Source organism: Entelurus aequoreus, linkage group LG07 (genome assembly GCF_033978785.1).
Source record: "Entelurus aequoreus isolate RoL-2023_Sb linkage group LG07, RoL_Eaeq_v1.1, whole genome shotgun sequence".
Lineage (NCBI taxonomy): Eukaryota > Metazoa > Chordata > Actinopteri > Syngnathiformes > Syngnathidae > Entelurus > Entelurus aequoreus.
Genome location: NC_084737.1, coordinates 65,929,732 through 65,955,421, shown reverse-complemented (window position 1 = coordinate 65,955,421; position 25,690 = coordinate 65,929,732). Strand labels below are relative to the sequence as shown.

General features: G+C 39.8%; 1 protein-coding gene across 3 annotated transcripts in view; it reads right to left on the bottom strand.

The window, feature by feature from the left end:
• Positions 1–25,690, bottom strand: part of rerea (arginine-glutamic acid dipeptide (RE) repeats a) — a 312,621-nt gene that overhangs the window by 107,999 nt on the left and 178,932 nt on the right. The window lies entirely within an intron of this gene.

The following is a 25,690-nucleotide window of genomic DNA, read 5'->3' as shown; positions in this document are numbered from 1 at the left end:
AATCGTTAGCTGCAGCCTTACACTTCACTCTTGCTCCTGATGGGTCCTGGTTAGCGCCTTGCATGGCAGCTCCCGCCATCAGTGTGTGAATGTGTGTGTGAATGGGTGAATGTGGAAATAGTGTCAAAGCGCTTTGAGTTCCTTAAAAAGGTAGAAAAGCGCTATACAAGTACAACCAATTTACCATTTACCATTTAACTTAGATAACGGGTTTCACTATGTAAATCACTTTGAGTCACGAGAGAAAAGCGCTATATAAATATAATTCACTTCAACACTAGTTTTATCTATTTGGACATAAAGTGCAGTTACGTCTTATGTCCTTAAGGTGCCATCATGCACAATTTTCCCATTTATTTTTATTTATGTATGTTTTATTTAGTTTCTACCATATTCATTTGTTTATAATGCTTGTGTTGCTTTCATATTCACATTCAACTTTCTACTTGAGCTTGTTTGTGTTTTTTTTTTTTTAATAAAATGTAGGGAAAATATTTCCTTTTAGAAAATTTTGAGCACATTTAAAATTACTGCGACAATAGTCATGACCGTGATAAGAAATGTTCATACCGTGACATCCCTAGTTCATACATTATATTACTTTAATTTATTTTCAGGTAAAAAAACATACATTTTTAAGGTGTGGCGACTAATTTTATTTTGTTTATCTACGGAATCCGGTCAACTGCCTTTGATTTTACTTTATCAAACAGCGCATGCAAGTGAGGCCGAGGCCCCATTGGGGCCTGTGCGCATTAATAGTGAAGTCTGATAAAGATCACATTTTATTTGCAGTGTAAACAGTCAGCAAGAAAAAAATTGGATTTCGAAAATTTGTGCCGGTTTGGCCTGCAATGTATACGTAATTGAAGCGAACACCTCCAAAAACTGGAAATAACGCAATATTTTACCATATACGCCAATCTGTAACCTGTTTTGAAATGGTTCTATCATCATTTATATGACAAATATTTGTGTGTTTGTTATCGCAATAGGTTGCATTAAATATTACAATATGAATTATAGGTCATATCGCCCATTCCTAAATTGTACCACCATCATCGGTAACGCCGATACACCATGTTTGGCTTTTTTTGCCCTCTAAAAAGTTACTGAGCTTCGAGTCCAACAATGGGATACCTTGAATAGCCTGCAATGTCTTGTGTCATGGGTGAATGATCAGCAATGTGTAGAGTAAATTTGTGTGCATGTGGTGAAGTGTGCTCCTTTTGGTGTATGTGATCCACAGGCAGTGACTGATGGGCAAACACAATTTAGATTCAACCATAAAAGCACAGGCTACACTCCTCACTCGCAAACACTTTGGGCAGAAATATGATGACCTAAACTGAGAACAGACAATCCTCTTTTTGTATCCAAAGAAATACCAGTCTATATTTGTTGAATTCTTAAAAAAAATGGATGACGAATATTAAAAGTTACAGCCTTTGCAATGTTGCCAAAAGTGTCTGCTGAGGATACTGCTGCATTTTATGGACTAAAAAGCCTCATTTGAGCATCAAGCTTCAGGATTCAGTGCTCGTCGTCTCCTGTTCATCGGTTACGGAGCTGCCGCAGCTAAATCTTCGATATATCTGACAACGCTCTCTTTGTTTCTGAAAGTGTTGCATTTTGCTTGAACTCGCTTGGAAACCACATCTCTCAAAGCAAGTGGTATTCCCCTTTTATGATCAAGGCTCAATGTGAGTCAGCTGCTTCAGATCAACAAGCATTCAGAGGCGTTGAGGACACAGAATAGCTGGAGCATGTTGTACAGAATGTCAAGAGCACTGTATGGAGAGCCGCTGGAGACGGCAGCCCGAGGTGATTTGGGGTGTTGTTTTACAGCTTCTTCACAGGTACAAAGTGTGGACATTCCTCGGATCTCACAGCAATCTCTGAAATTTCCTCTGCTCATGCCTGCCCCTCTACTTGTCATTTCCTTCTTTCCTTTTCTCTTTCTACTGAAGTAAATATGCAACATCTGTTCTTAAATAGAGGTTAGAGACAAAACTGGGGGGGGGGGGGGGGGGGGGGATATCGGCTAAGACTGTGTGTTAATGTGACAGAACAGTAAGTCTCCACAGCAACAGCAATAGTCACCTTCTCTCCTGTTGTGTCTCATTTAAAAATAAATGTATTGGTGAGACGCACATAGAGCAAGCCGCAAATTAGTCTGCCATGAGCTAAAAAATAATGAAGGAGATGGCTGTGAGAACGCAAGGTGGGGAAATGTCAAGTGGGAAAAGACAAGGGTGCAGTGTAAAATTAGCTGACCGTTTTTAGAGCGCAGGCCAATCCAATTAAAGCTTGACCAATCCACACAAATGTGTTTAGTGTCTGGTTACTACACACAGCTCTGGGTGGTGAAGCAAGGTTAAGAGATCCTCTGAGGACCCAAGACTCACTTGAATACCCAATGCTGAACAAGAAATGAGTAAAGACGGACTAAGTGTGTGTTGCAAGACTCCCTAGCAAAATAGATTTTTAATCTCAATGGAGCATTGCTGGATAAATAAAGGTTAAAACAAAGATTGCATTTATTTTGTGAGCTAAATGAGAACGAGTCTAATTACATGGGGCTGTGGCTAATTAGGCTATTTTCTGAGCTATGAGCCTGTCATTTGTTTCTTGATTGGATGCAAATGACTAGCAAATGTACAGTTACTTGGGTTTACTATATACTATCCAGCTGGTGAATATTACACACTACAGCTTCCTCCACATTTCCTGCTTCTCCTTATGTAGCGAAAATGTGCATGATCAGAAATACACAGGCGGTATGAACCTATAAACCATTCCATCCCTAGTTTGAAGTTTAGCCCAAAAACTGAGGTACTATCAGTGGGGTTGCCTGAACCTGCACCTCAAATAACTGTATTATAATCAATTATATATGTTAAAGCAGGTAAGAAAACAATTCAGAGTAGGATGTTTATTTTGACACTGATTTATGTTATTTAAGTGTGCAGAGCTAAGGGGTCCGTGGACTCAGGGGTACACGACTGTGACAAGTTTGGGTACCAAAGGACAAAGGTAATTACTCCTATTGTGAAAATAAGTCACACAGTTAAAGCCTAACCATGTTTCATATATAATTAATCATTTGTTGATACAATGATAAATTGGCCAACTTATTGGTGGAACAAAGACGTAATATGTGAGATATATCAGTATTGAGAACAAAATGCATCTTGTGGATTGTCAATGTATGATAACTATAGATGTTCCGATTAGGGTTTTTTTTGCTGCTGATTCCGATATTGATCATCCATGAGTGAGATCTAAGGCAAAACTAAGTCAATAGTACATATTAACAAAACAAAAGCAAAAACTACATATTTTTCTTATTTACATTAGGGCTGTCAAGTTATTAATCTTTAAAATCAGATTAATCACACTAGAATTGTGATGAATCATGATTAATTACATGTTATTGCTTGTGTTTAAGAAAATACCCCAATATTTGGATACAAATGCAATTCGGTAGTCAGAATATATATGTCTGCACAACTATTTTACCTCCGGGTATCATTAAGGAAACCTTGACCTTCACCTTGAATGTCATACAGGAATATTAGTCCAAATGTTTGACTGAACTGCAAGAAAGATGAAGTGTTGGTAGCTTTTTTTGGTACAATGCGACCCCAGCTCGTTGTGATTACTTATTCAGGCTCAATTGCCTCCATCCATCTATCCATCCATGTTCTACCGCTTGTCCCTTTTGGGGTCAGTAAACAAAATAAATTCACATTCAGCCAGTAAGTGCAACTTGATGTTCTTACTCTTGTAGTACAGTTTTGACATCCTTGTTGTTATTGTGTCTTTCCAAATTATTGTACAACGGCTCATCTGTGGTGATATGAATATTTTCTTGCAGCACTTGATGTTAAGCAGCCCAGCAGCCTACATGTGGTGACTGTCCGTTTAGCAAAGGCACTGTTTAACTTACCTGTCATACTTTAGTTGACAACATTGATACAGGTAAACTCTCCCAGCTTAGTTTGTTGTCCTCTGCTTGTCACTGTACAGTAGCATTATTGCAAGCGGCATTCTCAAGAACGTGTTTTGCTTTAAGATGGAATTTTAAACTTGATGTGCGCCGATGATAAAGTTTGTTGCTGCAATACCAACAAGTTACCTCAGTTTTATCTAAAGTTCTGTTTTGAAGCGAAAATGGCCACCTCTCATCGCTGATCTTCGCTCTGGCGTTTGACTTAAACACCGGCAAGTAACAATGCGTGCGTCTTGTGATGTGATTAATCGTCATTCATTTATGATAACGTGATTTATTAATCACGCGCTAAGGTTGACAGCACTGGTTTAAATATTTAGATTTTTGCCCTCAAAGTCCTTCTGTGTCCAGGAAATTACTCGTTAAATTTGTAAACATTAACAAAAACAACAACAAAACTATTAATCAGTAATGGCGATCACATACGGAAATTGGACGATATTGATAGGTGGGTGTAAAAAATAAAGGTCCTTGTCTTGTCAGAAGAGTGTTTGGTTGTTTACCCACAGGCAACATCGCCACTATATTGACAAATGTGCATTGTTAAGCAAAGTGCAGGCTAAAGAAAACTCCAAGGGCCGAGAGTGAGCACGGACATGAATAATTTAGCAGAGGCGGCCTATTGATTCGGCTTTTTAAAAAGTCTTTATGAAAATGGCCCCTAGCCTCACACTAACAAACCCCATACTTGCCAACCTTGAGACCTCCAATATCGGGAGGTCGGGGGGGGGGGGGGGGGGGGGCACTGACTAGAATTCACCAACTCGAGTATTTCATATATATATATATATATATGTATGAAATACTTGACTTTCAGTGAATTCTAGCTATATACAGGTATATATATTTATTTTATTTACATAAAATAAATACTTGAATTATCTATCCATTAGATGGCAGTATTGTCCTGTTTAACTTCTCTGTTCATGACTGAGAAATCATTTCGGCCACCGTGTTCAATGGAGAAGTCTGTTCTACATATTTACAGGCATATTTCGAACTGTCCTGGATGAACTGAAATTCTTGTTTCCATTCGTTTTGGAACTTGCAAGCGTATTTATATTGTGGGAAAGCGGACGTGAGAATAGGCTGTCCCCACTCAGTCTCAGGTCCACATTGAGCTGGAGGGGGCGTGGCCTCCAGCTCCGGCTGAATACCGGGAGTTTGTCGGGAGAAAATCTCTGCCGGGAGGTTGTCGGGAGAGGCGCTGAATAACGGGATTCTCCCGCTAAAAACGGGAGGGTTGGCAAGTATGAACAAACCCCCACTGTTCCAAGGCTGCACCCTCTTCATATGGAAAAGGTAATCACCACTCACTCTACTAAAATAATACGACTGGATGGCCAACTTGTTTCCATAACAGCATTTAGCCAGCACAAATGTAAGCATGTTATGGTTAAAAAACTATGTAATGAGCAAATGAGAAGGTTGAGTCGGTTTGGTTTCACACTCACAAAGAGAGCTGAAAGGAGTCCAGTCGGCACACTGAGGCCGAGTTGTTATCTCAACGTTGCCATTTGTATTTATTTATTTATTCATCACTGTGCTCTTGTGAACAATCATTTCACCCTTCCTCCCTGAAGAGACTGAGCCCTGTACCTTGCTAAGAATTACAGTTCATACTTCTTGCTTCATTTGGTCTGAAAAATGCACAGAGCTCGCAAGCTGACATCAGCCTTGTCCGTCCGCCTAGTAGCACAAGTATGCTTTGATACATGCTCGCCTTTGTTAAATGAGTAGCATTAATAGCTTCATCCCAATAAAATATCTACTGGCAAGTGGGGTTGCGCGATATAGATGATATACGAAATAAATAATATATATTTGGCTGATGATAGCGCTTATATCATAATAACTCATGTTGATGACACATTTGAGCTGTGTCCTTGAAAATTGGCCGTGCCAAGTGAAATAAACGCCTACTCAACGCCAACGTAGCGTCCTCGCTAGCTGCTAACATACCTCCACAGTGAAAAGCCACTTTTAAGTTATTAATTCCGGCCTCATTGGCGGCAATTAAACTCAGTTTCCTACAAATACCATCCCTGGAGGACCAAGAATAACTAAACATGCTACATTACACACCATAGGACGATATGCAAACCGCTAAACGCACGCTAGAGCTTTTGAATGTAAACAAAGGTGGGCGGATCGACACAAATATCGACAGTAACGATAACCAGTATAGAATCGGCATATGATCAATACGACAGTTTTTAAATTGGTATTTTTATTATTACAAATGTTTTTATCGTTTTGTTAATGTTTACAAACTGAAATAAAGTTTTCCTGGGGGAAGGGACTTAAAGGCACAAACTAAACAATTTCAATAGCAGGAAATCATTTAAATGTTTGATTGATATTGTTACATAGCCATCCTTTGTTTTTGTGTGATTCTAATTGTGATTAAAACAATTTTTATCATTCAATTATCTTGAAAATTGTAAGTATTAGCATTGGTATGACCGATACTGCCCCTGCAACTACTTGGTATTGGTTGTATTCAGTCACGTGACTTTTAAACAGAAGTAAACAAAGTAGTTGTCTCCAAAACCAACATAGCTACTGTGCAGCAAACAGTATGCAAACTATCAGGGTACACAAGGGGTCTAGCTCTTATTACTAAATGCAGATTTGTAGAGTAATCTCAAGGAATATCCGTCGGTCGCGTTCCCAGATATGTTGAACTATCTTGTGCGCCAGACGTCATTCTACACGGCAAAACAGATGAAAGCTTGGAAAAGCATGGAGGCCTGCAACTTCTTTGTGTGTGGCTGGGTCAAGTAAATTGGTATCCAGAGCTTTGTTGTTGTTGCACGCCTCGTTACGAGCATGCGTGGTTTTCCCCGTCTTTATCAAAATTTAACTGTGGATCTCAACATTGTGTACGTACTGACAGCTTCGTTTATAATTGCTGCATTTGTTAAAACTCTTAACTCCTTTAGGTTTTGCTCACATTTGCTTCCGTTTATGTAGACTCGCCGAGTTGATGCTTTGCAAACACTTGCAGAGAAAATGTGTTTAAAGAACTCCGAAAGAAGATAAAATACTAATATTATCAAGAAAATACTTAAATGGGAAACACTACACGTGAAAAGTACATCAAACAAACCTTTAACGGAGTGATCACTGCAAACTTGTGTGTTCTTTAACTCTGTTCCCTTGGACTGGAGTGCTATATTCGAGAGATACTTTTCTCGTCATTGTGTCATAAACTCTTGACATCTTTCGCCCTTCTTGATTTCCTCTCAAGGAATTCTTAAGAAACGTTTATCCCTTTAGCGGTTTGAATGGGGTATTTTTCTTTGAGAAAGGCAAAATGGAGCGCAAAACCCTTTGACAACGGACGCTTGCTTGACCACCACTTTGAGGTCTCACATATTTTATGAGCCGGACGTCATGTCAGGTGAATACATTTATTGGATCGATACCCAAATTTGTAGTATCACCCAAAACTAAAGTGAAGAATCCAAACAGAAGAAAAAGTGCTCCTTTTAAAATAAATCCAATAAAACCATATTCAAAAATAAAAACACTATCAAATAAGAACCTAAGATAAAAAGTAAATGGCAGTTTTGCACAAGGCCACTTGAAAATGGAATTCATAAGAAACATTATTTCTAATCAGATCAGAGATATTTTCAACTAATATTACATAGAGTAAGAAAAGACCTCACAGTCCATGTCTGAAGCTTCCTTGTATTCAAGCATACCCCTCCCTTGTTCGAACAATTCAAGTGGTCCACCACATTCTGATGTAATGGCTGCATTTAAAAAATAAATTGTTGGTCGTTGAATGTTAAATATTAAACTAACAGCCTTGTTAAGGGGGTGAGAAAACCCTGGGCATTCTAGTGTAACACAACACAAGCATAGGTCATTTTTCTTCGAGAAAGGCAAAATGCCGCCGAGAAACATTGCTTCAAATTTCGCATACTTTAATGAGCCGGACGTGACGTCAGGTGAATACAACCTATTGGATTGATAACCAAATTTGTAGTATCGCCTAAAGCTAAAAGTGAAGAATCCAAACAACAAAAGAATAAGTGTGTATTACATTTTAACAGAAGTGTAGATATGAACATGTTACAACAGAAAGTAACCAGATATTAACAAGTTGATTAATATATGAAAAAAATAATAAAACTGGAAATGACGCAATATGTTTATGCATACATCAACAACCGATTTAGGAGCCTTTATAACCTGTTTTGAAATTGTTATCTTTTTCATTTATATACCAAATAGTATATTGTGATGTTTATTGTTATCCCAGGAGGCTGCAATATAGAATATACCGCTATATACAGTAGATCTTGGGCTATGTCGCTCATCCCTACTGGGAGGACTGCAGGACTGGTCTTACCTCACAGAGGGGTATTAATCATAATTGTCGCAATGGCGGTGAAGAAAAAAGGCCTTACTGACACGGTCCAGTCCCGGCTAACAATGTAAAGATGAGAACGAAAGGGTCTGTTTGTCAAGCAAACGCACCTTCGTGGACTTTATGTGTTAACCTGCTGTAGCCTATCACAGTTAATGACACAACCGCTTCTGCACTGTTTTCCTTTTGAAAGTGACAATGAAGGGCTATTGGTTAAGAGATCCTCTGAGGACCCTAAGACTCACTTGAATACCCAATGCTGAACAAGAAATTAGTAAAGACAAACTAAGTGTGTGTTGCAAGACTCCCTAGCAAAAGAGATTTTTAATCTCAATGGAGCATTCCTGGATAAATAAAGGTTAAAACAAAGATTGCATACATTTTGTGAGCTAAATAAGAGCCAGTCTTAATACATGGTGCTGTGGCTAATTAGGGTATTTCCTGAGCTATGAGCCTGTCATTTGTTTCTTGATTGGATGCACTGACTAGCACATGTTCAGTTACTTGGTTTTACTATATACTATCCAGCTGGTGAATATTACACACTACAGCTTCCTCCACAACTCCTGCTTCTCCTTACGTTGCGAAAATGTGCGTGATCGGAAATACACAGGCAGTATGAACCTATAAACCATTCCATCCCTTGCTTGAAGTTTAAAAACTGAGGTACTATCGCACTATGGGTTTCCTGAACCTGCACCTCTAATAACTGTATTATAATCAATTATATATGTTAAAGCAGGTAAGAAAACAATTCAGAGTAGGAAGTTTGTTTTGACACTGATTTATATTATTTAAGTGTGCAGAGCTAAGGGGTCCATGGACTCAGGGGTACACGACTGTGACAAGTTTGGGTACCAAAGGACAAAGGTAATTACTCCTACTGTGAAAATAAGTCACACAGTTAAAGCCTAACCATGTTTCATATATAATTAATCATTTGTTAATACAATAATAAATTAGCCACCTTATTGGTGGAAAAAAGACATGACTACGATATATGTGAGATATATATCAGTATTGAGAACAAAATATATCTTTTGGATTGTCAATGTATCATAACTAGGGATGTTCAGATCAAGGTTTTTTTGCTGCTGATTCCGATATTGATCATCTATGAGTGAGATCTAAATTGTTATTCTTTTCATTTATATACCAAATAGTATATTGTGATGTTTATTGTTATTCCAGGAGGCTGCAATATATAATACACCACTATATACAGTAGATCTATGACCATGTCGCCCATCCCTACTGGGAGGACTGCAGGACTGGTCTTACAGAGGGGCATTAATCATAATTGTTGCAATGGCGGCGAAGAAAAAAGGCCTTACTGACACACTGAGAACGAAAGGGTCTATTTGTCAAGCAAAAGCACCTTCGTGGATTATTTGTGCAAAAAGAAAAGAAAAGAAAATCCACTTTATGTGTTAACCTGCTGCAGCCTATCGCAGTTAATGACACAACCGTTTCTGCACTGTTTTCCTTTTTGAGGTAAACGACAATGAAGGGCTATTGAGTGTTTGGTAGCTGTTGTGCTTTAAGGCTGCTGCTGCTGCTCAATGGGGAACATTAAAGGCAGAACACTTCAATCAAACAGCTTGCAGCAGGCTTCACTGGCTGGCCATGTCTACGCAGGCGAGATGCCCTTGTCAAAGCTGCTTCCTCTCAGAAAGAGCAGAAACAAGCAGACACTTAAAAACAGCTACACAACAATTGTGAAAGGCAGAGAACCACCAAATGGTCACGCCTGTGAATGTAGCAGCTGAGTGAAATGAAAAGGGGAGCTCAGCACTTCTCTGCCTCATGCACATGTTCACACAGAAAGATTACCCCTAATGACTGCAGCGCCCCTTCCTCAAGAGAAGGCAGTGGCTGCTGTTCTACTTGATAAATATTAACAAGAAGTGCGACTGATGGTGGTGCTCACTGATCCATAATTGCATTTCAAAATGTTCAATGGGGGAGGGTGGGCATAGGCTGGTCTCAAAGGCAAGAATTCAACGATAATGTGACCAGTGATGCCTGTCAAGTCAGTGGTCTTTTACCGTCATCTCCAAGGCTCAGCTTGGAGGAGACTTCTTGTGGAAAAAGACTTGCAAAGGTTGTACAAAATTATACAGCAATGTCAATGTCTTCCATTGACTTACGTCTGCGTACATCATGGCTTATTCTGACACACAGCCGTTTTAAATAAGACAGACAATGGATCAGGGCATTTTTCAATGTGAGAATCTAAATGTACATACAAAGATCCATCCATCCATCCATCCATCCATCCATCTTCTTCCGCTTATCCGAGGTCGGGTCGTGGGGGAAGCAGCCTAAGCAGGGAAGCCCAGATCTTCCCTCTCCCCAGCCACTTCGTCCAGCTCCTCCCGGGGGATCCCGAGGCGTTCCCAGGCCAGCCGGGAGACATAGTCTTCCCAACATGTCCTGGGTCTTTCCCGTGGCCTCCTACCGGTCGGACGTGCCCTAAACACCTCCCTAGGGAGGCGTTCGGGTGGCATCCTGACCAGATGCCCGAACCACCTCATCTGGCTCCTCTCGATGTGGAGGAGCAGCGGCTTTACTTTGAGCTCCTTCCGGATGGCAGAGCTTCTCACCCTCTCTCTAAGGGAGAGCCCCGCCACCCGGCGGAGGAAACTCATTTCAGCCGCTTGCACCCGTGATCTTGTCCTTTCGGTCATAACCCAAAACTCATGACCATATGTGAGGATGGGAACGTAGATCGACTAGTAAATTGAGAGCTTTGCCTTCCGGCTCAGCTCCTTTTTCACCACAACAGATCGATACAGCGTCCGAATTAATGAAGACGCCGCACCGATCCGCCTGTCGATCTCACGATCCACTCTTCCCTCACTCGTGAACAAGACTCCGAGACTCCTCCACTTGGAGCAGGGTCTCCTCCCCAACCCGGAGTTGGCACTCCACCCTTTTCCGGGCGAGAACCATGGACTCGGACTTGGAGGTGCTGATTCTCATCCCAGTCGCTTCACACTCTGCTGCGAACCGATCCAGTGAGAGCTGAAGATCCTGGCCAGATGAAGCCATCAAGACCACATCATCTGCAAAAAGCAGAGACCTAATCCTGCAGCCACCAAACCGGATCCCCTCAACGCCCTGACTGCGCCTAGAAATTCTGTCCACATACAAAGAGCCTGGCATAAACACTCTAGGTGATTGTTTAAGGGACAAAGACTAATGATTATGGCAACCGGTCACTTCAGTAGCTGATCATCAATGTGGTCGTTGTGCTCTGCAGGTGTTTGCTTGTTCTACTTTGACGGACTTAAGTACCTCATGAATACAATTATATTTTGTCTCTTTGTAATAGATTTAGTTGAGTTTCGCAACATCGTGGCCACATTAATTCCAAAGAACATAGAGATAGTTGCTAATTAAGCATCGCTTCAGAGGCTGTCATTGTGACAGATTTCTGCCAGTATTTCTAAAACAACCGTACTAATTAAGTTTATTTTGTAGCTGAACCTTTTTCCTAAAACATAATGTCTGAAAAAACATTTGGTTTTTCATTGTTTTTGGCCATTTATTGTGTTTTGTTTACTTTTTCAATTAATCCCAAAGCGGCATATCAGTTTTGAATTGGCTTTATTGCAGGAGGCGCTACCCAACACTTTTCTTTCACCCTTGGATCTATCTATCAACCTATTTGTTTGACCTTTTCATATAAACTTTGAAAATTATGTGAAATACAAACACTAGACTATGGAACATATTGGATTAAACTGAATTGTAGTTGTCAATGTCATCTTTTTGTTTATCGTTTACTTGTGATTATTTATAGTAAATACCAATCTTTACATAACTTGTAAAGTATTAATGATACATTATTTCTTGTGATGTTCGATAATATTGCACTGCCGATATTATCGGTCGATAAATGCTTTAAAATGTAATATTGGAAATTATCGGTATCGGTTTCAAAATGATCGGTATCGGTTTCAAAAAGTGAAATTTATGACTTTGTACAACGCCGCTGTGTACACGGACGTAGGGAGAAGTACAGAGCGCCAACGAACCTTGAAGGCACTGCCTTTGCGTGCCGGCCCAGTCACATAATATCTACGGCTTTTGACACACCCACAAGTGAATGCAAGGCATACTTGGTCAACAGCCATACAGGTCACACTGAGGATGGCCGTATAAACAACTTTAACACTGTTACAAATATGCGGCACACTGTGAACCCACACCAAACAAGAATGACAAACACATTTCGGGAGAACATCCGCACCGTAACACAACAGGACAAATACCCAGAACCCCTTGCAGCACTAACTCTTCCAGGACGCTACAATATACACCCCCTGCTACACCTCCCCCCCTCCCTCACACCTCAGCCCCGCCCACCTCAACCTCCTAATGCTCTCTCAGGGAGAGCATGTCCCAAATTCCAAGCTGCTGTTTTGAGGCATGTTTAAAAAAATAATGCACTTTGTGACTTCAATAATAAATATGGCAGTGCCATGTTGGCACTTTTTTCCATAACTTGAGTTGAAGTTGTTCTCTTATTTTGGAAAACTTTGTTACATTGTTTAATGCATCCAGCGGGGCATCACAACAAAATTAGGCATAATAATGTGTTAATTCAACAACTGTATATATCGGTATCGGTTGATATCGGTATCAGTAATTAAGAGTTGGACAATATCGGAATATCGGATATCGGCAAAAAAGCAATTTTCGGACATCTCTAATTAGTTTTTAATATATCTAATCATAAACGTACTTGAACTGTATTTTTGTTGGTTGTGTCTCTTATGCTTATTCTGTTGTGTAAAAGAAGTAATATGAAACAAACAACATCTTGTTTGGGGCCATAAAAAGCCTGCGTACAGCAGCCAATTAACATATTGTTAAGCTAATTCTCAGCACTTTCAATTCAAATGTGTTTGGATCCACACACAAAAAACACTAATAATTGATCATGTTCAGCGCACACGTATATTTGCATACATAATTACATTCTCGGCATTGGTTGCATTGTCTAAAAATGTAAGATACACACTAGGCAAAGATAATTTTATGAGATAAAATGTGCATTGACAAAACACAGATATTTATTCCAATATGCTTACAACCGCGGGAGAGTCACAATTCAGATCTCAACCAGATGACAGTCTGTAAAATCTGGTAAAATCTTTATGAAAACAAGCACTGTTATTTATTTGAACTGAAATGACTTGATTCAACCAATTTTAGGAATGCTTTGAATACAGGGTTAATATGTCATTACTAAGGCTGTCTAAGATAACAAGTTTACCGTAATTTCCGGACTATAAGCCGCTACTTTTTCCCCTCGTTCTGGTCCCTGCGGCTTATACAAGGGTGCGGCTTATTTACGGCCTGTTCTTCTCCGACACCGACGAAGAGGATTTCGGTGGTTTTAGTACGCAGGAGGAAGACGATGACACAATGATTAAAGACTGACTTTTCATATACCGGTAGGCTGGTTATTTTGATAACGTACAGGCGAGCACTTTGTATTACTTTGCAGCGTTGTATTATTTGTACTCTGCACGAATGCTGTTCGCCATGTCAAAGATGTGAAAGTTTGATTGAATGATTGAAAGATTTATTGTTAATAAACGGGACGCTTTGCGTTCCCAAACAGTCATCTTTGTCCCGACAATCCCCTCCGTGGTAGCAGGAACCCCTATATACTACGGTAATTACACATCAAAACCCTGCGGCTTATAGTCGGGTGCGGCTTATATATGGAGCAATCTGTATTTTCCCCTAAATTTAGCTGGTGCGGCTTATAGTCAGGTGCGGCTTATAGTCCGGAAATTACGGTACTCATGTGATTATCACCAAAATTACAGCATTAATCATGTATTTATGCAGATTAATCACCTAATTTATTTTGACTGCACATGCTTCTTTACCTGAACCAACCTGAACCTGTAAAAGTGTGTGTTGTTACGCAGTCAGTGATCAAGTCAATAAAATTGCATTTTTGTCCAAATATTATGGTCTTTTCAAGGACCTTTTAAAGGACTTATTATGCAAAACCAACTTTTCTTACCTATTGGTACATGTATCTGGAGGCGTAGCGGAAACATTATTAAAACAATCTTGCCTTCCTTAAGACTTCCTCCAAACGAGCAGTTTGCAATTTGCCTCATTTGTGACGTTTTTCCCATAGGTGACGTCAGTGGATCTCCATTTATGGTGGAAATTTACCCAAACAGCTTTATGAGAGTCCGGCATTGTAGTTTTACGCTGTGGTCAATAAGCTTCTTCTTTTTCTCTTTTGTGTTTGTTGTGGGGCAGACTGGCTCGTACATGCACTTACATGCTCAGCTGTTGCCATTTCTAATACAAAGTAGGATATAGTTTTAAGTAGGGTTGTACAGTATACCGGTACTAGTAAAGTACCGTGGTACTAAAGAATCAAAAACAGTACTATACACCCTTTGAAAAGTACCGTTTCCCTGTTTTTAGGGCATAACAACGTGCCATCGTCTCCTCGTAACATTGCTGGTTTTACGAGCAGAGGAGCATGTTCGGCAGCGCACAATCACAGAGTACTTTTCAAGCAGACACGGTGTGTAGACAGAAAAGACAGAATGGACGCATGTTGGCTTAAAAACAAACGATAAAGGTGAAGCTATAACTTTGAAATGGCGCTCAGCCAGAGGTGCTTTAAAACATGGCTGGCTAGCTAGTGGCTAACATCCAGCTGCAGTCGGCAGTGTTTTAGCTACTTCTAAATCGCTAATCCTCGCCTCCATGGCGACAAATAAAGTACGTTTCTTACAAGTATCATCCCAGCAGGACGAGGAATAGCTAAACATTCTTCACTACACACCGGCGTCACCGCAAAACAAAAGCTAGCGCTCCTCAATGTAAACAATTGGGTGGATTTACACCTGACATCCACAGTAATAATACCAAGTACAAAAGTGTATCTAGTCGATACTACAAGAATTACGTTGATATTTTTTATCGCCACAAAATCTTTTTTCCTTGTTTTAAAATGTATATTATGTTTAAAAAACTCAGGAAATACGTCCCTTGACACGTGCGGACTTTGAATATAACCAATGTATTACCCTGTAACTATTTGGTATCAGATCGATACCTAAATTTGTGGTATCATCCAAAACTAATGTAAAGTATCAAACAACAGAAGAATAAGTGTTTATTCCATTTTAACAGAAGTGTAGATAGAACATGTTAAAACAAAAAATAAGCAGATATTTAGGCCTGGGCCGATATTCGATGAGTCAATAAACCGCCGATAAATGAAAATAAGTCGGTAAGTTTTTCAGCGTTGATAAATCGCCATGTGCATACTTCAAGAGCATTCACGCTTTTCGTCGCTTTTAGTGGCTATGTGCGTTTGTACCATAGAGGAATGAAAAGAACGGGGTGAAATTACTTGTCCTCATTAAGTGTAGCCACAGGCCGGCTGGCATCACACTTGTTAGCATGTAGCAGCTAACATGGACAAAATGATCACAAAATCAAATGCCACTGCACCCAGTGTGGGAATATTTCAGTTTGAACCCTTGGGAACAAGATGAGCCTATCAAGACCGAGAAGCGAGTTTGCCGAAACAATGCAAAATAGTGTGCGTTCACATACATACGTCATCAAAGACATGCTGCCATTTAATACGGTTAGAAAAAAAATAAAAAATTTTTTTATAAATGCTGTCATGTTGTCATGTCTTGTCGGTGTTCCTCACTCTAAATCTGCTAAACTTAATTTTGTTTTGTATATGACTGTTAATACATCTGTTTAAACTGTATGTTTATATTATTACTTTGCACTTTTGTTTAAGAAGGTCCTAACTTGATTGTCAGTTATGTGCAACTTGACCTCTGCCTACATGTTCAATATTGAAATACATCTTTGTTTGTTAATTCTTTATTTAGCTATTTTATTTATTGTTATGACTGTGTATTTTTGAGCCCCCATCCCCTCCATTAGATATGTTAATCATGTATTAATTACGGTATAGCTCGGTTGGCAGAGCGGCCGTGCCAGCAACTTGAGGGTTGCAGGTTCGATCCCCGCTTCCGCCATCCTAGTCACTGCCGTTGTGTCCTTGGGCAAGACACTTTACCCACCTGCTCCCAGTGCCACCCACACTGGTTTAAAATGTAACTTAGATATTGGGTTTCACAATGTAAAGCGCTTTGAGTCACTTGAGAAAAAGCGCTATATAAATGTAATTCACTTCACTTCACTTATTAATTAATAATGAATTGTATTGAATAATTGCAAAATTTGCTAAAAGACAAAGTATATTTTATTATTTCTTTTTTTTATTTCACTTGGGATATTTGAATCCCCCACCCCCTCCTTAAGACTAACAGACAAAGTATATGTTGTTGTTATTATTTCTTTGTTTTATTTAACTTGGATGTTTAAACGTTTTCATTTCAATTATGACGTTAAATACACGAGAAATAACATTTTATTGCATTTGAAAGAATTTACATGCATTATTATTATGTATTATCCAAAGACATGCACCTGGGGATAGGTTGATTGGCAACACTAAATTGGCTCGAGTGTGGGAATGTGAGTGTGAATGTTGTCTGTCTATCTGTGTTGGCCCTGCGATGAGGTGGCGACTTGTCCAGGGTGTACCCCGCCTTCCGCCCGATTGTAGCTGAGATAGGCTCCAGCGCCCCCCGCGACCCCGAAGGGAATAAGCGGTAGAAAATGGATGGATGGATGGATCATTAAACCAAAGGTTAATTTGGTCTCATAAAAATAATGGCAATAATGTTGTTTATTGGCAATCATTTGCGGGTCAATATATCGTCCCGCAAAATTTGTTATCAGCCCAGGCCTACAGATATTAACAGTAAATTAATAAGTAGATTAATAATCCATCATCATTTTGGCAAAATATTAGAATTGGAAATGACAATAAGTTACTGCATACATCAGCAGCCAAATTAGGCGCTTTTGTTTGCTTACTTATTACTAAAAGACAAGTTGTCTAGTATGTTCACTATCTCACTTAAGACCAAAATCTTTGAATGCAATAAGAAGCAAATGTTTAATGTAACGTAAGATTTTTTATTAAAATAAAGACAATAATGCCATTTTCTGTGGTCCCTTTTATTTAGAAAAGTATCGAAAGGTATCAAAATAAATTTTTGTACCGGTACCTGTACCAAAATATTGGCATCGGGACAACCCTAGTTCTAACTTATATCCGTCAGTAGACTCCATATGGAAGCGCTAAAAACCACAACATGGCTGACAGGGAGAAGATGCTGTCGAGGTGGAGGCACGTAAACAAGACTGCCCACAAAACAGCGCATCCTGTAGAGACGGTCAGAAATCGGCTTGAAGATGGTCTGTAAAACAATCTATGCAAAATTGTGACCAAAGAACCACCATTACATGTAATGTAGAACACAAGAAAGTGTTTTAAATGTAGAAAAATATCATAATATGACCCCTGTAAATTATGCACGCAAGTTATAACTTGTAATCAATCATGATCATTCCAAATTCAGAAGTGTGTTTAATCTAATTAAAATACCTGGCATTTGACAGCACATAATACTTTTTTAAATGAAATCAAAATATTAATTTGATTATGTTAACCATATTGGACTGCATGGTAATAATATTTGTGGCATTCCTACATAAACATCTTTAGATGTGCTTAAAATGTTCTTTAATGTAACCTTGTTAAGCATGTTTGATATTAACCTAAACCAAAAGTTCTCAATTACATCCGTCCATGCTTTAGAATTGTTGTCATTACATTGTGCATTGACTGCCTTTACCATTTCCCCCTTTGTTTTATTTTACTATGTTCCAAAGGCACATAAAAAAAAAATATCCGCAGTCTGCAAATGGTCCCCAAGCCGCAATTTGGACACCCCTGGCAAAGTGTTACCAAACAACAGAAGTCTTGTTCACTAACACTTTTATGAGTCAAAGGCAGGACTGCACACTTCCACAAAGATCTGGGCAATTTAAGAAACAAATCATAACAACATTTTCTTTCAATTGAGATCAATATGTATCGTTGCCGCTAATTGGTTTAGGAGCCAGAAGCATTATTATATTGGATTAATAGGATTAAACATGTGGGTGTTGTTTCATGTCCAGAGGGCTATCATAATGTTATTAAGTTAAAAATTTAAAGTACCCATGACTGTCACACACACACTAAGTGTGGCGAAATTATTCTCTGCATTTGACCCATCACCCGTGATCCCCCCCTGGGAGGTGAGGGGAGCAGTGAGCAGCAGCGGTGGCCACGCCTCGGAATCATTTTTGTGGATTTAACCCCCAATTCCAACATACCCTATTTAGAAGATCGTAAACAGTTTTTTTATGCTCTGGCTTTGAAAATATTTCATTTAAAATTTATAATTACTACTTTGCGGAAATGTATTTACCGTCATCAGATCCGGAACCAATTAACAGCGATAGACGAGGGTTTACTGTATTTGATTACAGAGTAAATGCATTACGCAAAAACCACATCCTGTCTTTCACTTTTAATGCGTACTGTGTGGGAATTCAGAGCAGAGTTACAATGCATACCCCCATTTAATATAATAATAGGAAGTGCCAAGTCTTAATGTGTTCTCTTCTTTGAGTCGTCGTCTTCTACTGCTGCTTCAATGTACGCTTTGCCGTTGCTCCCTGAAAGCGGAGGAATTACTGCATGAATGAGCACTTCTCTAGTGAGACTAAGTGGTTTCATTATTTGGGGTAAAAGCTTTTGTGGGCTGAATGTGGCCCGCGTCCTCCTATTGAGGACCACTGAGCTGAAGAAGCCAATACCATTTTTACTCATCTTTGAAATAACATGAGATCATGCAATGTCAGGTATCTTTAATTGAGTGTAATTTTTCAAGAAAAAGCAAAAATGTCTCCGTTACATTAGAGTCCTGATGATTAACGATAAACATTCATTCTAATCAGTCATCATAAAGCCGTGAGCAGAAATCTTGAATAGGAGCCAGAAACACTTTCACTAAATAACACCCCATCAAGGACAATAATACACTTCAATATCCTTCAGTAACAAATACCCACGGTGCTGGAAGCCTATAGAAACACACTCCAAATGTCAGTATCTTATACACAAAGCCACCTTCCACCTTACAGATACTGAATGAAAACCCATCAAGGCTGTTCTGCTAACAGAAATAATACTGCACATGGTGGTGTAATTAAGCAGTAGGTACGAATGTTGGCATGGAGGGAGAAACACTGCAATCGCTTCATAAGCAAAGGAGGGTTAGGAGAGGGGGAAGGGATGCTGGGAGAGAGGATGTGGGGAAGGAACTGGGGAGGGCAGGGAGACAGGGTAAATGCAGCTGACTTAGCCAATAACAGCAAATGAGGTTAGCTACAAGCAGAGGAGGTATGGGGTCAATGAGTGTTGAGGACATGGACACAATGATGAAAACATAGGATGGGAGGGAGGGAGGTGAGTGACGGCAGATAAAAAGGCGTGGGGGAAAGGGGTTGGGGGCTGTAGTGCAGGAACAGACAAATGAGATTGAGAGAGAAATGGAGATGGAGGAGACAATTAAGGTGAGAAAGAAGGATGGCTGGTTAAAACTCTGGCCAATCGGCAGATATGGTGGCATTATGTTCAGTGGTCAGACCCATTGTCTTAGCTTCTTCTCACACACAGGCCTATGTGTGCATCTTGTATTACGTCATGCACCGGACACACATTAGAAAACAAATAGCAAGGCATGTATAAACACTTCTAAACACCACAGCAGGTCAGGTGCATTAATCTCATCAAATAGAAATTGTCGAGACACTGTTAGGTCCAAATAGCCCTGATAGTTGACCTCACTGATCACATCAGACAGCATCCTTTTCCAGACACAGTACAGTGTTTCCCACACATTCATTTATTTGTGGCGGCCCGCCACGAAAGAATTAAGGCCGCCACAAATAGATTTTTTTTTTTTGGCCTGTCCAGCTTCTAAGGCAAATCATATAGTTGATGTAGATGCCCATATCGGCTGTTCAGATTTACTTTACAAAAGAGAAGTGTAGGATCAAGATTTTTGGAGCTCTTTGTTCAGTGGATCAGATGTTTGATGAAGCTTTGTGTCTATCTACCACCACTACTGTTTTATATTTATTTGTTACTGACTGTGGCAGGACACCTCTGCCTCTGTTTCACTTTATGTTGCTGGTAAATAATATGGTTGTAGTAGTAAGCTAAAGTTAAATTATTTAGTATGCACTAATTAAAGGGGCAGAGCTTTAAGAGACATTTTAGCTTTTATATTTTTATAAGATATATTTTTTGTAAGAACCACAATTAATAAATATATTGCATTGAATAACTTATTGTTCAAATCTGTATATAAATATGTACATAAAGTGTTGTAATTATATTGTAAAATGGATGGATAGATGGATGGACGTTTAAAACAAAACTGTTATTAATAATTAGTAAGTATACATTTTTTGAGCCTTTTTAGAGAAAATCATATCATTGTAGTAAATTATGCAAATTACTCGATGATGTCATGGTGACCACGCCCATAGCCACGCCCCCACCGCCACAGGTATCTTGGCAGTTTATGGGAAACACTGTAGTACATTTCAAACTACACATCTCACCTTTCAGAACCGTTTTTTGATATAGTATATACTCTCAAGGGAATGACAAAACAGTGTTATTAAAATGAAATGTCAGTGTACAGTGTGTATATCAGTACAGTGATACCTCAGCCTGAGAGTGTTTGAAACAATAGCTGTCTCTCGGCTATTTATTATACTTTAAGTCGCAAGCAAAAATTTGAGACCATTAGTTGGTGTAGCAAATGTCGCAGCGAACCCCGTAAGATCCGACCAAAACATCTGGTCTTACTTGTTAGCATTATTTTTATTTTTTTTCCAACAATGGGAAATAAGAAAGTGAGTGTGATGAATAAGTGGATGATATTCATTGATCCAAAGAAATCCCCAAAAACATGATCTAGTGTAGTCAACTTGGTGAAGCAGTTAAAGCGCATCGCTGTGAGTCTGCACCATACTGAAGCAGAATGAGTTTAACGCCAACCATGACTGTAAATATAATACCTCAACGGCGGACATTTATCCATGAACTAATGGAGATCTGCAGATGGTGTGTTTGATGGAGAAGCAGCTCAAAGGAGATACCGCAGAAGTTAACTCTCCAAGGTGAATGCTGTACATTATTATCTCATGACTTAAAAACTATTGCAGTTTTCTGTAGTACATTCTATTGTATTGTGTTTATACATTATTTCTTATCAAGAAGTTTGTTTTGCCAATTTAAAAACTTGTCCTTGTTAAAATTGTGCTGTTTTGGGTTGGGCCAAACCCCCGATTAAATTGATTTTAATTAATTTCAATGCATGATGTTGATTTGAGATACAAGAGTTTTGCGTTAAAGATGCCATCACAGAACCAAATAAGCTCATAAGTTGAGGTACTACTGTATAGATTTACTATTAACTTATATGTATCTTGAGACGATATACTGTATCATAAAAGGTTCCTGAGATGTGAGAGGTTTACTAAGGATGGGTAACGAAACTTAGTAAGTAGACTGAAAAAAAAAAGTAGCTATTGATGCTAAACTAATGCAGACTCAGGCTTGAAGCTTTGGCACCTGTATCTGTTAAAATGTAAACCATACTCATGCATTGGGTGTACTCAATTTTGTGAGATAATGTATATAGAAAACATCAGATGGATAGTGATGGACCATAACTGCCTCGATCAAATATATGTATTTTGTTCATTTAAATTGTTCGTCAAAATAGCAGAATATGTTTTTAGAATCAACAGCGCCTCTGCTGGCTGCTGTCAAGTAGCACACTCTATTTTGCCTCAATTGCTTCAAGACATAATTAAACAACAATGTATCCCACACTATTGATGGCATTCTTAATGTGTATGTTGAAGTTCGGCTCATCTTATTCAATCATGTTTAAAATGTCATCCTATTTGTCTCTGTTGTTTCTGTGCATTGCAGCAGTAAGAGAGTGAAGTGAAGTCTATAGAGTTAGATCAATGTGTGGGAGAGGTCACTGTGTGAGGACTGCAGAGAACACCGAACGAGTGGAAGATGATTGTCTTATGTTGCAGAATGGATTTACTGTTGCATATGTTATTGTTGGCAGTGTGCTTGCGCGTGTTGAGAGGCAAAGAAGCAGAAGCAGCACTGACATGTAACGACAAGCTGGTGAGTCATCTGCAAGTGGAAAAGACCCTATGAGTAAAAGACGACAAAGGGAAGGGGCAGGTTTCAATCCTCTTTCTCCCTCATGGACAAGAGAGCGAGTGACGAAACAGTCCCATGCTTCATTCAGACCGAGGCAAGATGGAGGGAAAGGGAGAGAACAAATATTGATAAGGTTGTTTGGTCCGGGGCCAATGAAATTTCTACCCCCCGTCTGCGGCGCCTTCAAAGCTGTTGATCAATAGCTTACTCAGCACGATAGGAAGTGGAGGCCAGAGATAGATTTAGGGAAGAATGACAAGATGAGAAGTAAATAGAGAGTGTTGACATCTAATGAAAGGAACTTGTTGTCTCTTTTCAATATATGGCAGCAAAAGCAGAAAATGAGAACATTTTGACCATTAGCTTCCACAACAGAGCAGTCTGAGAGCTTCCTAGCGGCCCTGAGGGAGAATTGTGTGGCCCACTTTTGAGTGCAGGGGTACATTTCAGCTTTACAAGCAAGAGGGCACTTCCGAGCAAAATGTGCAATTACATCCTAAATCATCTGATATTATCCTCCAAAGAGGAGTTTGTGTAGCAGAGTAAACAAGACATTTTTCCAAAGCTGTTTGCAGCGATGCTTTTGTGTTTTGTAGCCACTAAAAAACATCCGCTTGTTTGGGAGAGTCAGCGGGGCTTGTTGTTGTAGCGTAGGACGACATGGTGTAGTCTGCTCAAACACACGCAAGCATGCAGATGGCTGTTCAATAATTGCAGGTGGAGGGGGGCTGACAGGGTGAGAGACACAAAGTGAAGGAAAGGTCAGCTCCAAGAGTTGACTTTTTTTAATCTCCTCCCTCCTGGACAATCATCTCTATCTAGCCCTGCCTCTTGTGCTCTGGTCAAGGTGCACATGTGTGGGTAATGCGTGTATGTGTGTCCCGCCCGTCTGAGCACGCTCAAGCTGGAATCCGATTAAAAGCATGCTGTTGTGCCTCCCAAGTGCCCCGCTGCAGGACCTGCTCGTTTAAAAAAAAAACAAAAAAAAACGACCTTCACAGCCAAATGTATTCACAAACAACACAAAAGGGCCACAATAAAAGTCAAATACATAATATGTTTATATTGATGCACGTATTTCCAAAAATGCTTTAAGTTGACCTCTCATCATCACCCTGGCAGGTTGCTGGCTGCTATTTGGGTCCCCTGGGGGTGGGCTACCCAAACCAAGCCCTTAAGTGGCGTACTTAGACGGACAATCTACTAAAAGATCCCTGGTAGTAGCAGGCTCACATACTGATCATGTACTGCTTTATTTGGAAACTGACATCTTGAGGGATTCTTAGGGTGACCTCATACTAGGTCATATGTGCCGTGCTGGATTTGCCCTCCCTCTCTTGGACACCGCCTGGCCTGCTCTCACACTGAGCATCTGTGTTTTGGCATTTTTGTTTGTGCCATCATTTCTACACTGCTGTATCACTGCAATCTACTTGACTTTGTGGATTATTTCCAGTCTTTTTGATTATTTCTATTGTGAAAGTTGGCAGCTGTCATTAATTGAATATCGGATGTTTATTGCTTACATAATTGTAGTCACCTTGCATGTGTTTTTTCAGTTATTTAGAGCAGTGTTTTTCAACCACTGTGCCGCAGCACACTAATGTACTGTGAGATACAGTCTAGTGTGCCATGGGAGATTATGTAATTTCACCTATTTGGGTTAAATATATTTTTTGAAAAATAGTACCGTATTTTCCGCACCATAAGCCGCACCTAAAAACCACAATTTTTGTCAAAAGCAGACAGTGCGGCTAATAACCCGGTGCGCCTTATATATGGATTAATATTCATATTTATTTTCATAAGGTTTAGGTCTCGCAACTACGGTAAACAGCCGCCATCTTTTTTCCCCGTAAAAGAGGAAGCGCTTCTTCTTCTACGGTAAGCAACCGCCCCCATAGAAGAGGAAGCGCTTCTTATTCTACTGTAAGCAACCGCCAAGGTGAGCACCCGACCCATAGAAGAAGAAGCTCGCGGATATTTAATTTCATTTGTGTGTTTCTGTGAAGACAACAAAATGTCTCCTACTAAGAGACACGCGTACAAGGTTCCACTGACTTTTGATATTCATGTGAACCGCACTGTGGATACAACGGGAACACGTACGGTGAATATTCGCACCACAGGGAATGAGAAGTCGTCCTACTGTGGTTCTAGCTTGCCATGCTAACGGCCAGAAACTTCCGCCCACGGTGATATTCAAAAGGAAGACCTTGCCAAAAGAGAACTTTCCAGCCGGCGTCATCATAAAAGCTAACTCGAAGGGATGGATGGATGAAGAAAAGATGAGCGAGTGGTTGATAGACGTTTACGCGAAGACACCGGGTGACTTTTTTCACGCAGCGCCGTCCCTGTTGATCTATGACTGCATGCGCGTCCACATCATCGATGGTGTCAAAAAACAAGTGAAGCACACCGAAGAAGAATAATTCGAGGGATTTGTAGATGAGTAATAACTTCAGAAAGTAAGCTTTAAATGTTTATTTTGTGTGTTGTGTGACACTAACGTATGAGCAACGTTGAGTTAATGATGTTGCTATTGCTCTGCACTATTTTGAGTGTTACTATTTTTGTGATTGCACATTTGCACATTACATTTTGGGAGTGAACAGAGTTGTTAGAACGCTGGTTTGTAATATATTATTAAAGTTTGACTGACCTATCTGACTGTTTTGTTGACATTCCCTTTAGCGTAGCGTAGGTGCGGCTAATAGCACGGGGCGGCTAATAGGTAAACAAAGTTTTGAAATATGCCGTTCATTAAACGTGCGGCTAATAACACGGGGCGCCTTATGGTGCGGAAAATACGGTAGTTATAATCTGCCAATGTCCCATTGTTGAGTGTCTGTGCTGTCTGAAGCTCGGCAGAGTAACCGTGTAATACTCTTCCATGTCAGTAGGTGGCAGCAGGTAGCTAATTACTTTGTAAATGTCGGGAACAATGACGATGGTTTGCAGGTAAAAAGGTATATACGCTTAAACCAAAAATAAACAAAAGGCGAGTGCCGCTAAGAAAAGGCATTGAAGCTTCGGGATG